Source organism: Salvia hispanica, chromosome 5 (genome assembly GCF_023119035.1).
Source record: "Salvia hispanica cultivar TCC Black 2014 chromosome 5, UniMelb_Shisp_WGS_1.0, whole genome shotgun sequence".
NCBI classification, from domain to species: domain Eukaryota; kingdom Viridiplantae; phylum Streptophyta; class Magnoliopsida; order Lamiales; family Lamiaceae; genus Salvia; species Salvia hispanica.
This window is the reverse complement of record NC_062969.1, coordinates 19229469-19240386: the sequence shown is the minus strand read 5'-3', so window position 1 is coordinate 19240386 and position 10918 is coordinate 19229469. Positions and strand designations below refer to the sequence as shown.

General features: G+C 34.2%; 1 long non-coding RNA gene across 1 annotated transcript in view; it reads left to right on the top strand.

Annotated features, from left to right (window-relative positions):
• Positions 1-6615: 6615 nt before the first annotated feature.
• Positions 6616-10918, top strand: part of LOC125187487 — a 6095-nt gene continuing 1792 nt past the window's right edge. Inside the window, exon 1 of the long non-coding RNA XR_007170617.1 lies at positions 6616-6760. This is a non-coding gene — a long non-coding RNA (uncharacterized LOC125187487). The remainder of the gene's footprint in view (positions 6761-10918) is intronic.

The following is a 10918-nucleotide window of genomic DNA, read 5'->3' as shown; positions in this document are numbered from 1 at the left end:
TTCCCTCATGGAGTAGCAAAGACAATAAGCTTATATTTCTAGACACTCATAACTGCCAAACTGACTAATCTTATCTCCGTTTTTGTATTGTTTCTGTATGCATGAATTTGTGGTTTTTTTCCTCTTATGAAAAATTAAGTTTTCTTCAATCAGGAAATGTGAAACTTTTTATTTCTTGAAATGATATTATTATAGAAGAGTATCTCAAACTCTGAACTTAATTTTCTCAGTTAAAAAAAAATATCCCAGCACTTCGACTCTTTTCATGTATTTGTGTTGTTCATTTGTATGTTATTTCTCAATTGTCGAATGCTATTTAACTTTTTTCATCATGAAGAAAACGCTAGCTTAAAGAAAAAAAATTTGTTATTAATTTCTTTTTGCACATAGTTTATGGATCAGATTGCATGAATCACCTAATACAAAGTATACTAGGGCTGACAATTTTTTATAAGACACGGACCCGCACAAAGTTAACACGACACGAACACGGACATTTCGCATTTGGATCTTTATAAGGTCGACTCAATAAGAACACGAAGATAACGGGTTGGGTCGGGTCGGGTTTGGGTTATACGTTAAGAAAATAATAATTATTTTTATTAATTAAAAAATTATTAAACTTTAATTTTAGTTATTTTATTGATTAAAAAATATTATAATTTAATTTTAATTAATTAAAAATATCATACTTTAATTTTAATTAATTAAAAAAATACTATACTTTAATTTTATTTATAAAAAAATATTAATTAATTTTTTTTGAATTTTAAAAAAATATTATACTTGGATTTTATTAAAAATTAATTTTTTTAATTATTTAATTTTATTATTTAGATTTAATATTACAATCTTTTTATTTTATCGTGTAATATCATGTTTAAATCGTATAATTGCATCATGTTTTGGTCGTTATCGTGTCGTGCCAAGCTAACTTACTATCATTAGCAGAGGGTTGACTTTTTTTTGGGTACGCGATAACACGCACGAATCCGATACGAACCCATTGGGTTGGGACCCGATAAGAACCCGATGATTTCGGGTTAGGTTGGGTTTGACCTTATTGGGTTAGGTCGATAATGGGTTGACACGATAGCGACCCAACCCACATGATTTGACAGCCCTAAAGTATACTACATTTCTTAGTACACTATTAAAATATTGACAAGTAGATCTCATTTTGTGGAAAGAAAAGTTATTTCCAATATAATTTTATGCACTTTCTCTTTACTATATTTAATCAAATTAATTATGTTAATTTTTGTTAACAAAAATAAAATATGTCAAATTTTACTTTTTTCAAAAGATTTATATAAAATCACTTTTATTTCTTTTTTATTATCAAAATAATTTAATTTCAATATCACTAAAAGACATCGATATTATGATATACAAATATAACTAAAATTTGGCAAAATATCATGATTTAAATAGTGCTATTATCTCAATAAAAAATAATATAAATTTTTATACTGACTTCCTTAAAAAAATTGCAAAATTTTAATTAATTTTTTTTTCTACTGCTCTCTTATTTTACTAATTATGCATTAAAATTTGTATCCAACACAAATTGCATATTCTTTTTTTCATAAAACAGAAATGATGAAGAATAATGAACTAAAGAGCAACAACGACAGAAAACCTGTCCCAAACAAGCTGCTCAAGACAAGCTGCCTCAAGACAACACAGTGTACTCAAACATAACGAAACAAAACTAAAAAACAATCAAGGCATATGTTAGATAGAGTGCACACTCAGGTTCTAGAATGTGAAGAAATGAAGCAGAAATTAAGAGCTAGAAACTAGCCGTTTGAGAGTTAGTTAGTTTGTTAGAAAGTAGCCGTTGAGGCTTCTATTTCTTGTTTCTTGATTCTGTTTGTTAGTGGCAGTTACCACTTTTAGTGTCAGTTATAAATAGCTAACATTCTTGTATCTTAGAGTCAGATTTTAGTCAATAAAAAGAGAATCCCTTTCTCCAAGAAAACTCTCTCAATTTTCATCAAGATGCTAGTGTGTGTTCTCTGTATGTGTGAGTGATTGTTCATACCGAGTGAGTGTGTGAGATAATCAAGGTGTGTGAGTCTTGCTAAGCTAACAAGTGGCGCCGTCTGTGGAAGTTCTTGAAGCCGAGTTCCAGGCGATTTTCAAGATGGCAGCAAGGCTAGATGCAGAGAAGTTCACGGGCAAAAATGATTATGGGCTATGGAAGATGAAAATGAAGCCTGTGTTGATTCAACAAGGGTTGGCTGCGGTTCTTGCACCTGCAGAGAAGGGAAAGGCTCCAGCTGTTGATGAAAAGTCCCAGGCAAAGATGGAAGAGATGCAACTCAAAGCCCACAGTGCAGTGATCTTGTGTCTGGGAGACAAAGTGCTCAGAGATGTTCAAGAATGCAAGACTGCTGTGGGGATTCTGGAAAAACTAGATGAAGTCTATTTGGCTAAGTCCCTAGCAAATAGACTTTACCTAAAGAAGAGGCTATACTCCTACAGTTTTGCTGCAGGTACATCCATCATAGAGCAGTTAGAGGAGTTCAACAAGATTATTGATGATCTTGGCTCTGTGGATGTGAAGATTTCAGATGAAGATAAGGCTATCTTGACACTCAATGATCTTCCTAGCTCCTATGATCAACTGAGTGATGCCATAATCTATGGCAGAGATAAGCCTATCACTTACACCGAGGTATACTCAGCTCTTATGGCCAAGGAGCTTCAGAAGACTAACAGTAAAGGCACTGATGTGCAAGCTCCAGAGGCTCTTAATGTCAAGAAATTCAAGAAGCCTAAGTTCAAGAAGAAGTATGAGGAAAATTCCAAGGGTTCCACCTCTGATACTCAGAAAGAAACTAGGTCATGCCATTGGTGCAAGAAACCTGGACATTTAAAGAAGGATTGCTTTGCTTGGAAGAGGAAGCAAGCATCTGAGGGCAAGAGTCAGAACTCCTCTGATTGTGTAGAGGGTGTAGATCCTCCTGCCCAACTCCTAAATGTTGTAGATAAAGGGGTGAGTTAGAGGTGGATTATGGATTCTGGATGCAGCTTCCACATGTGCCCCAACAAGAGCTGGTTTCATGATCTCAAGGAGGCAGATGGAACAGTTCTACTGGGAAATAATCATGTTTGTAAGATCAGAGGGGTTGGAAATGTGAAGCTGAGACTCCAAGATGGCTCTATCAATATCTTGACTGAAGTGAGGTTTATCCCTGAGGTGAGAAGAAATCTGATCTCTCTGGGGATGTTGGAGCAGAAAAGATTCAACATCTTGTTAAATCAAGGAAAAATGTTTGTGAGATCAGGGGATCAAGTAATCATGAAGGCTGACAGAGACCACATTCTTTACTACCTCACTGCTAGGGCTGTTGATGGTGAAAGCTATGCAGCTTCTGATGGAAATTTAAGGCTGTGGCATATGAGACTTGGCCATCCAGCAGAAGGGAGTATGAAAGAGCTAGTGAAGAAGGGGCTGATTCCTGAGAGTAGCTATAAGATGATGGATCCCTGTGAGCAGTGCATTCTGGGGAAAGCTAAGAAAGCTCCATACCCAACTGGTACACACTCATCTACTTCCCCTCTTGATTATATTCATAGTGATCTTTGGGGACCCTCTCCTGTAAATTCAGTAGGTGGAGGGAGGTTTACTTGTCTATTATTGATGATTACACTAGAAAATTATGGGTGTATATCTTGAAAGATAAGTCAGAGACTTTCTCTAAGTTTAGAATATGGTGCAAGGAGGTGGAGTTAGAGAAAGGCAAGAGTGTGAAGTGCCTTAGGACTGATAATGGCCTAGAATTTTTATCCTCTGAGTTTGATCAGTTTTGCAAAGAGAAAGGGATGAAGAGACACAGGACAGTCCCCTGCAACCCCCAACAAAATGGGGTTGCAGAAAGAATGAACAGAACTATTATGGAGAGGGTTAGGTGTCTACTTCTAGGCTCTGGTTTGAGCAGCAAGTTCTGGGGAGAGACAGTATATACTGCTGCTTTGCTAATCAACAAATGCCCTGCTACAGTCAGAAACTCCAGATTTTATGTGGTATGGAGCTCATAGTGATTACACAAGGTACAGGGTGTTTGGGTGTGCAGCATTTGCACATGCTAGACAAAGTAAACTTGAAGCTAGGGCACTGAGGTGTTTCATGCTTGGTTATCAGAGGGGAGTAAAAGGTTATAGGCTCTGGTGCATTGAGCCTGGAAATCAAAAGGTGATTATTAGTAGGGATGTGGTGTTCACTGAAACTCACATGCCTTATCTAAAGAATGACTTATCTCATAATGAAGATGACAGTGACTTCTTCAGGGTGGAGTCTAGTGGCTTGGGTGAAGGTGGAGCTAGTGGCTCTGAGAGTGAGTCAGAGACTGAGGATGAAGGTGGTTCTAGTCAAGGTGGAGCAACATCTGAGCCTGCCAGGGAATACCAGATTGCCAGAGATAAAGGCAAAAGAAATGTGGGACCTCCTAAGAAATACTCTGATGAGGTCTATTATGCATTGTGTGCTGCTGAGAATATTGAGCTTACTGATCCTCTCACTTACAATGAAGCTATGAAGAGTAAAGATAGAAAGAGATGGATAGAAGCTATGAATGATGAAATTGAGTCTTTACTCAAGAATAAGACATGGATTTTGGTGGATAAATCTCAGCTAAGTTCTGGTGGGAAAGAAAGGAAACCTGTGAGTTGCAAGTGGGTGTTTAAGAGGAAAGTTGAAGCCACTGACAAGACCAAAATTAAGTTTAAGGCTCGGTTGGTGGCAAGAGGGTTTACACAGCAGGAGGGTGTGGATTTTAATGAGGTGTTTGCTCCAGTTGTGAAGCACACCTCTATCAGGATCTTGCTGGCTGTAGTTAATAAATTCAATTGGGAGTTACAGCAGCTTGATGTGAAGACTGCTTTTCTCAATGGAGACCTTGAAGAGACTATTTTCATGGAGTAGCCTGAGGGGTATGTGAAGATTGGAGAGGAAAGTAAGGTCTGCTTGTTGAAGAAAAGTCTCTATGGGTTAAAACAAAGCCCCAGGCAGTGGAACAGGAAATTTGATGAGCAAATGATGAGTATTGGCTTTGTAAGATCAAAGTTTGATGACTGCATTTACATAAAGAAGAAGGGGAGTACACCAGTTGCCTATCTACTACTTTATGTGGATGACATGCTCCTTGCTGGACCATCTATGACTGAGATGAATAAGGTTAAGGCAGATCTAATGTCTTGTTTTGAAATGAAGGATCTGGGTGAAGCAAGAAAGATCCTGGGGATTAACATTGAGAGAGACAGAGATTCTAAGAAACTATGGCTATTTCAAACTGATTATATTGAGAAGGTTCTGATAAGGTTCAAGATGGATAATGCCAAAGCTGCTTCAACTCCTCTATCACAGAGTTTTAAACTATCTAAGGAGCAGGCCCCTAAGTCTATGCAAGAAGCAAGGGAGATGGAGTCTATTCCTTATGCTAATGTGGTTGGAAGTGTCATGTACACTATGATCTGTACTAGGCCAGATTTGGCCCATGCTATCTCAGTAACTAGCAGATATATGGCTGATCCTGGGAAGGAGCATTGGAATGCTCTTAAATGGATTTTGAGGTATATGAAGAACACTAGTAGTTGGGGTATTGTGTTTAGTGGCTGTGATAAGGAGAGTGAAGAGTTGGTGGTGGGATAATGTGATGCAGACTATGCTACAAATCTTGATAATAGAAAGTCCCAAACTGGTTATCTTTTTACTTTGTTTGGCACTGTGATCAGCTGGAAGTCAGGGCTGCAGAGTGTTGTGGCTTTGTCAACAACAGAGGCTGAGTACATGGCTCTCACAGCAGCTGTGCAAGAGAGTTTCTGGATTCAAGGTGTTATCTCAGAGTTTGGTTTGAATCAGAAGACCATGGTGGTACATTGTGATAGTAGCTCATAAATAGCTAACATTCTTGTATCTTAGAGTCAAATTTTAGCCAATAAAAAGAGAATCCCTTTCTCCAAGAAATCTCTCTCAATTTTCATCAAGATTCTAGTGTGTGTTCTCTGTGTGTGTGAGTGATTGTTCATACCGAGTGAGTGTGTGAGATAATCAAGGTGTGTGAGTCTTGCTAAGCTAACAGCATAGATGAGCACGGCACAGAATAACATCCAAAGAAGATATCCAAAAAAGTGTATCCAAGCAGAAAAAAAAAAAACAAGAAAGAAGGGGGCAGTCTTTGAACCTGTATTCAAGCAAGCAACAGCAAACGAGAGGCGGAAAAGGGTACCACTTCAATCTTGGGAGAGGGCGTATAATAAGCAAGTCTTGCTTATTCTTGTGGGACATTGAGAATAATATATACGTAAGGAGTCATGATTTAGATCTCATATATATTCTTAATGTTTATTTTGCTACACGAAGAATAAGAAAATATAGGAGTATATCATTAAATTAAATATGATAAATAAAATATACAAAATAATTAAAATTATCTAAGAAATAAATATAGCACATAGGAAAAGATAAGTAGGCTTTTTTACAAGTCACATTGACAAAAAATTCTTTTAATTTAAGTGGTGCAACGTGTGTTTTTGATAGCCATACAAATAAGTCATTGGTTAATCATAAGGGCAGTGGACTAGTTTTCCTTCTCTTATGTTTGGGCAGCAAGAATCGTCCCTAACACAGAAAATAAAGATAAAATACACACCAAGCATTTTCCTTCGAGAATGAGTACACTAAACATTGTTAATATGAAGTGAAGTTTCAAGGAGAATCGAACATGTAATCGTCGTTCATTGCTGAATCAAGGTATGACTATTATCCCAGTTAGTTTTTTGAAGTTAGAAAATTTTTGAATTATTGATCGTTTATGCTCGGTAGGATTTGGACATGTTAAATATATATATGAGTGAATATTATGTATTCATTTTGCTATGATATAGTATAAAGGTTCATGTGTAACTGATTGATAATGTTAATATCAAGAGTTCTTATACTAAGTGTTCGATACTAATTAATTGGACATTGGGCTTTATTTGAGTTAAGCTAATTAATGATATTTGATGGAAGATAATATATCTAATTAAGTGATGTTGCGAGAATTAATAATAGTATTCGATGGAAGTTAATTAGAATATTGAAGTTAAAGGATTTTATGATTAGAGAATAGATATAAGAAGTAGTAATTATCAAGAATATATTTTATTGAAAGTGGGAATTTAAGATAAATAGAATGATTGATGTTGTCTAGGCTTGGATAAATAAAAGGGTCGTAAAACTAACCGATACCGACTCGAACTCTAATTATGTTACTTCACTAGCCGATTCGATTATTACTGAATGGTTAAGATATTAACCAATAACTGCTGTTAAGATTTAATTTTAATTTTCAGTTAATAAATATTTACAATATTTTCATATTAGTGTAAAAGCATACCTAGATTTAATTTTAATTTTCAGTTAATAAATATTTATAATATTTTCATATTAGTGTTAAAGCATACCTGAATTAGTTATCATTAATAGAGTTACATTATCAAAGAAATGAATTGTAAAATAGCTCATGAACAACGCTAACGAAATGAATGTTTGTTGAATTTAGTTCGCAACTACACCCTCCGTCCCAGATAATTCGAACCATTTCGGGTTGTCTCATATAATTTGTCCCACTTCACTTTTACCATTTTTGGTAGTGGACCTCATATTCCACTAACTCATTCATACTCACATTTTATTATAAAACTAATACTTTAAAAGTAGGACTCACATCCCACCAACTTTTTCAACTCACTTTCTATTACATTTCTTAAAACCCGTGCGGTAAGTCGCAAAACTGTGTAAAATTACCTCCGTCCCCCAAATCGGTGACCACTCTGACCCGACACGGATTTTAAGAAATGTAATGGAAAGTTTTAAAGTATTAGTTTTATAATAAATGTAAGTAGGAATGAGTTAGTGGAATATGGAGTCCACTATCAGAAATGGTAAAAGTGTAATGTGTCAAACTTTTAGGGATGAACCGAAATAGTAAACTGTGTCAAAGTTTCAAGGATAGAGGTAGTATCTAATTACTGAAATTTAGTTGCGCAACTAATTGTTGAATTTAATTATCTAATTTTTATTCTCAATGATATCTACGTAGTGCAACTAGTTTAATGGTCTTCTATACACTCGCTAGACCAAGGATCAAATCTAGCATACGCTATTTTCTGTTTTTTCTAATTGAGAATTCAATTTTGTTCCTCGGTTAGTATGGTAATTGATTGGTTCTAACTGAAAACCGAATTAGAGACCGGGACAGTACATGTTATGTTTGGACCCTTTTTGAGGGTCGGTTAACTATTGAGTCAGTTCTATTATTAACCGAACTGATCGGTTACCATACTAACCTACTTCAATCAAAATACAAAATTGGTAACGACCGAACACCGTTAACCTGGACTATCGTTTAACCGATAATCGAGGAACCGTTTACCCAGGCCTATATTGTTGCCACATTATAATGAATTATGATGCCCCACGAAAGTTTTGAAAAATTATTTAATTTTATCATCGTATTTAAATGATAGTTACTACCTCCATCCCCCAAAATTTGCTACACTTTGACCCGACACGAGTTTTAAGAAATGTAATGGAAAGTGAGTTGAAAAAGTTGGTGGGATGTGGGTCCTACTTTTAAAGTATTAGTTTTATAATAAAATGTAAGTAGGAATGAGTTAGTGGAATATGGGGTCCACTACCAAAAATGGTAAAAGTGAAGTGTATCAAATTTTCAGGGACGGACCGAAATGGTAATATGTATCAAATTTTCAGGGACAGATGTAGTATGTTTTTCCATTTAGATTCGTTTGTGTCTACAATTGAACTACTTTTTCTTCTATTTCTTTCTCTTAATTTAATGTTTTTCATTAAAAATCATGTTGTACAATGCAAACTTATTTTTTATGGATAAAGGTAGTAATGGATATATAAAAAAAGTTCATTTAAAATAAGATAAATTGCAAAAATATAATAATAAAAATCATGTAAAATCAAGTACAAAAATAATAAAAATAAGAGTTTTGTTTAATTTTAGTTCGTTTTAAAATAAGCTAGTACAAAAAAAAAGTTTGGGTTATTTTCAATATTCCATGGTGTAATATATTTTTTTTATTTAAATAATTTCCTTTTACTTATGAATAGATTACATTGTTTTGTTCATAGTTGATATCTTCCACATATAACTTTTTAGGTTTTTTAACCAAATTTTTTTATCTGATATTTTTGGTGCCATATCAAACCCAAACATCAGGGTTTCTTAATTGGTTTTTAAAATTGTGAGACTTGACCAATATTTAATCAAACTGCATGATTTTTTCAGTAATTTTCCCTCTAAAATAGGAGTATGTATTTGTAAATTGATAAATTTTTGTCGTAGATTTTGTATATCAATTTTAAAATCAATTTTTAAATTACTAAATTATTAGTAGGTTCTATTATTCAATCAATCAAGGTTTTAGCTTTCTCATTTTCATGGATTTATCATGTGATATATAGTAATACTATCCAACGTCAGCCAGAACAACGCTTCAATATAGGCAACACACCGACGCTGCATGTATAAAATGAAATAATTTCATTTGTTGTAGTACTACTTTCCATCTAATTCTTTCTTAATACAAATTCTAATTCAACATATAAACTTATTTCATTTTAATATTATATGACGTCGTACTGATGCCTATATTGTGGCATCATTTTGATTGATATCGATGGTGACGCCTAAACAATTTATCAAAATAATTTTAATTGGTAGGAAAACTAAAAAAAATTAATACTTTGGTTGCAAAATTAGAAACAAATCAACGATTCGAAAATTTCCAAATATATTTTAAAACTGATATGCAAAGTTAGAATAAGATTAAAGTTTTACCCTCTAAAAAGTAAGTAGTCAAATAAATTTGACAATAGATTTCGTAGAACGACATGGAGTGTAAAATATGTAGAATTGAATAGGAATGGAGAAACTTCCATGGAAGGAGGAGGATGAAAACCGTGGATTGTGAGAAAGGAGAGAAAAGGGAAATTTGTTTATTGACTACATTTTGGAAAGTGTTAACTATAATTTACAATAGATTGCCTTATATAGGCTGAGAAATAAATGCTAATCTAAAATTATTCTCTAATTCTAATAGTCTCCCTCAAGATGGAAGCAATTGCTAGCATCTTGACAAGAACATCAAACTACAAAAGAAGCATCAAAATAAATGCTAATCTAAAACCTAATTACATGTTATTCTCTAAGGAAAAAAACATCTTGATCCTCATCGCAATAGGCTGCTCAACCAAACACTAATTGAGAAAGCTTCTCGTATAGTCAAAACACACCTCCTAACATACTTCAAACAAGAGCTCGGTTTCCACTGTGATGGAAACAACCAATTTTTCTTATCAACAACAAATAACACAATCCAATCAGAATATTTTCAGAAGCACAATTCAACAAATGCCACGCGACAGTCTTGAGAACAGAGAGTTGAACTTGAGAACAGAGACTAGAAAGTTTCTCATAACACCAAAAAACAAGAGAAAGAAAAAAAAACAGAGAATCATTCGGAGACTGGATCATACAAATCCAGAAACAAAGGATACAAACTTGGATCATACAAATACAATGAGAAAGGAAAAGGAGAGATTCAATGAGAGAACAGAGATTGAGATTGAGATTGATATTTCAGATTCATAGAATCCTATTTCAATCTTTGAGAATAGAGAAAACCGAATTCAATCGGAGATTAAAATTGAGAAACAAATTTGATATTTCAGATTCATAGAATCCTATTTCAATCTGTGAGAAAAGAGAAAACCAATTTAGATCGGTGAAATCAGAGAAATTTTAATGAGAAAAAAAAATTCAGATCGGAGATTCAAATCAACCGATTCAAAAAAAAAATGAAATGAAAAATAGAGAGAGAAAAGAGAAATCTG